A 4,012-nucleotide genomic window follows, 5' to 3' on the forward strand; every position below is an offset into this window, starting at 1 on the left:
AATCTAGCTAGCGTAGCTTGAGAGAGTGCGTCTAGTAAATTATCATAATTGCTTGAGAGAGATTTATGATAGCTGGAGAGTTCACGATTGATAGAGGCAACTAAGTCAAAGCTATAAGAAACATACAATTAATGAAATCAACAATTGGGGAGATAATAACTCTAGACCTCCTTAATTTAGTCTCCAAATCTTTGTCTCGTTAGTTGATAATTTTGCCGCTTTGTAGTATTTGCTAGTTAATTAGTTAGATATAAAAATCTTAATATTATAATTTATAAATTGTTCAAACTTGTCTTCTTTGCGATATTGAACAATTACAGCGAAACCTTAGTTCTCTGTGGGATTCGACTCCGGACTTTTAGACCGGATTATATTTGCAGCGACCGCTTATCCTTTTTAGGACTAGAGTTGGGCGTGATCAAATTTTGGCGCCGTTGCCGGGGAACTAACGGTGTAGTTGTAGCTGTATATATTGCTAGGGTTCAAGTTTGAACTTTTATTTTGTTTTGTTTTTTTCTTGGTATTTTTTTTTATATAACTGTTGATTTGAGAAATATGACATCTTGGAATTATGGGAATTTAGGTGTAGATAATTCTACTATTGATCTCCATACATATTGTAAAGGAAACCACCCGTGGCAAAATTTTCAAAACGTTTCTAAGAGCGAGTTATGTGCGCCAACTCAATCTTATTTGTGGAATGTGTGTGATGTGTGTGGTGGTAAAAATGGTCACCTTCATGGTTGTGCTTATATTTCTTATTTTCCCCCAACCCCTTACTATGATGGTTCTACCTTTTCTTGTGAAGTTAATAGGAACAAAGAACCTGGGAATGCGGACTTGAAGGAGATCAAGGATATGCTAAAGTGTCTTCTGGAACAAAACAATGAGAAACAATTGCACATAGAAAGGCAAGAGGCAACGATTCGCAAGTTGGAGGCTCAACTGAGTCAAGTGGTTGGAGCTTTTAATGCTCAACAAGCCAATATTGAGGATAGTAGCCAAGAAGAGCATGAATTTGAGGTGTTAATTGGGGAGGTCAGAGTAGAATATCAACAACCTAGCCAACCACAATTTGAGGATATCAATGTTGAAGAAGTGAGACTAGAGCCAGCCAAGGACTTTGAGGATATAAATTTTGTTGACTCTAGTATCATTGATGTTGAGGATGTTGAAAGTCCTGAAGTTCATGTGTTTGAGCGCATTGGTCCACACTCCAAGCATTTTTCCACATTATGTTTGGATGATGATATGGAAATAGAGTCATCCGAACCAATTGAAGAGTCAAGGAATGAGGAACAAGGTGCATATATTCTATTCTTCTTGCTAGAAAGTCAGGATTACATACCTCATATAAAGGCCAAGGAGTGCAGAATACTATATTATTTCCTTGGGCCAGTTAGATTCATTCCACCGCCCCATGACCATAATCATAAGCTTGAATCAAAACTTGGGGTTCAATTCATAAGCTCGAGGTGGAGGCAAAAAAAAGTGATTCGCGTCGTGCCGCGACGTTAAATCAAGCGCTTGTTGGGAGGCAACCCAACTTTATTGCTTTCTTTTATTTTTTTATTTTTTTATAATTGTATTATTCTTGTAGTGTCGATTTCTTATTTTCTAGGAGCGTGGAAAGCAAATCTATTGGAAGGATGCAACAACAAATCAAATGGTTAGAACTAAGTGTGAGGTACCCGCACGAAGGACCAAGCCTGGGAAAAGTCTGAGTACCCCATGAACTGCTAGTGCTTCGGCCTTTGGCCTACCAGGGAGTTTCTCTTACCCTCTTATGGTTATGCTGTGCATTGGGGACAATGCACAATTTTAAGTGTGGGGTGATGAGATTGTCTGGGTGACTTTTCATGCTACTTTAGCTGTATTAGTTTAATTAAATAGTATTTTTTTTTTAAAAAGATTGGACTTTTCCCGACGATGGATCTATTAGACAATTTTCTTGAGGGATTTAAGTCTAAAAAAAAGATTTCTTTAATAAGTGGTGACTCTTGCTGTAATTGTGCTTAAAGAAGTATGGGATAATATACATTGATGTGAAGGTGGAGTTTGGTTTGACATAAGTATGGGGTTTGAATGTTAAAGTATATGTATTAAAGTACTTAGGGAGGTGTAGTCACTCTTATATCTAAATATATCCTACCCGTCCCGTAGCCTACATTATAACCAAATAAAGTCCTAATTGATCCCAGATTGAATGAGCTCAATTAGTGGAGTAGTACACTACGGGCAAGCTTATGGTGCATCTTTTGTGGCATATGATTGTTATTTCTGAGAGTGAGTGAATTCTTTCTATCTTGAGTTCCTAAGTGTTCTTAAATTTTATTGTGTGGAACTACTCTCTTTTGTTGTGTGAGGGCACTTGATTCATGATGGAAAGGTAATGTCAGTGACCTCTATGTTAGAGTAAGTGGGTGAGTTGTGAATAATGCTTGGTACTTATGAGTCAAATCTTGAGGTGAAGATGTTATGCTTTTGTGCTTAGTCTATTTTAAATACTCTTGGTGTGATGAGTTAGGAGAATTGTTTAAAAAGGTCGTGTCTATAAAAAAAAAATGTAGTTTGATTGCTCGAGGACGAGCAAGAGTTTAAGTGTGGGGTGTTGATAATAGGTAAATTAGACTATAATTAGGCCCTAAAGAACCAAAATTTGTATAGCTTTTACGGTAAAAAGTGATAACAAGATGCTCTGATTAGTGCTTTTCATCCTTTGCAGGCTATATCCAATAAAAGAAGTCTGTGGAGTACTTTTGGGATCAATTACGGAGAAAAGGAGACAATATCCACAAAGTGCACCAAGCGAAGGGACAAAACCAGAACTAAAGCTGGTCTGCCGCTGTCCGGGCTAACCGCGGTAGGACCGCGGCAGAACACTGCTGCAGATTCTGAAGGCCACTCTGGCCGCGGTCCTGGCGTAACCGCGGTAGGACCGCGGCAGGACGCGTAAACTTCAGGGACCAAAGTGCAAAACACGAGATTTTAAGCCCTAAACCCTATATTAAACGAAAGAAGTCGGCCAAGAAGGAAGAGACACATTTTTTTGGACATACTTTTGACATAATTTAGACCTAAGGAGGCTAAGGAGACCTGAGATTCGACCTAAGGAGTCAAGAACACAATAGGAGCAAGGCGCGGAATTCTTCAACGAGTTTTTTCCTTCTTCTTCCTATTTTTTCATTGTTGGCTATGATTTTTAGTATTGTAGTTTTACATACTATTATGAATAGCTAATTCGTTTTCTAGGATTTTGATGGAACCTTTTGGGGATGAATTGGTTGTTGTATTAATATAGTTTTGAATTGGTTGTTTATCTCTATTTGTTCAACTACGTTTTGATTTTGGTTAATTGAAAGGATCCTCAATTAGCCGTTCCTATTTATTATGTATCTGCTTCAGAGAGAGTGCATATTTAGGTAGTTGTTTGAACAACATCACTCCCGGAGTATAGGCGAGAGTCATAACCGAGGGTTTAGATGTTGAATTAGAGATAACGATACCTCGGGTGCGATCTAAGTGAACTGTAATGTCAGTCTAGCTAGCGTAGCATGAGAGAGTGCGTCTAGTAAATTATCATAATTGCTTGAGAGAGATTTATGATAGCTGGAGAGTTCATGATTGATAGAGGCAACTAAGTCAAAGCTATAAGAAACATACAATTAATGAAATCAACAATTGGCAAAATCATAACTCTAGACCTCCTTAATTTAGTCTCCAAACCTTTGTCTCGTTAGTTGATAATTTTGCCGCTTTGTAGTATTTGCTAGTTAATTAGTTAGATATAAAAATCTTAATATTATAATTTAGAAATTGTTCAAACTTGTCTTCTTTGCGATATTGAACAATTACAGCGAAACATTAGTTCTCTGTGGGATTCGACTCCGGACTTTTAGACCGGATTATATTTGCAGCGACCGTTTATCCTTTTTAGGACTAGAGTTGGGCGTGATCACGATCGCGTCTCGCCACTCGCGAACGCGACACTTCCACAGACTAAACCTTCGCG

The sequence above is a fragment of the Nicotiana attenuata genome, unplaced genomic scaffold (assembly GCF_001879085.1).
Source record: "Nicotiana attenuata strain UT unplaced genomic scaffold, NIATTr2, whole genome shotgun sequence".
NCBI classification, from domain to species: Eukaryota; Viridiplantae; Streptophyta; class Magnoliopsida; order Solanales; family Solanaceae; genus Nicotiana; species Nicotiana attenuata.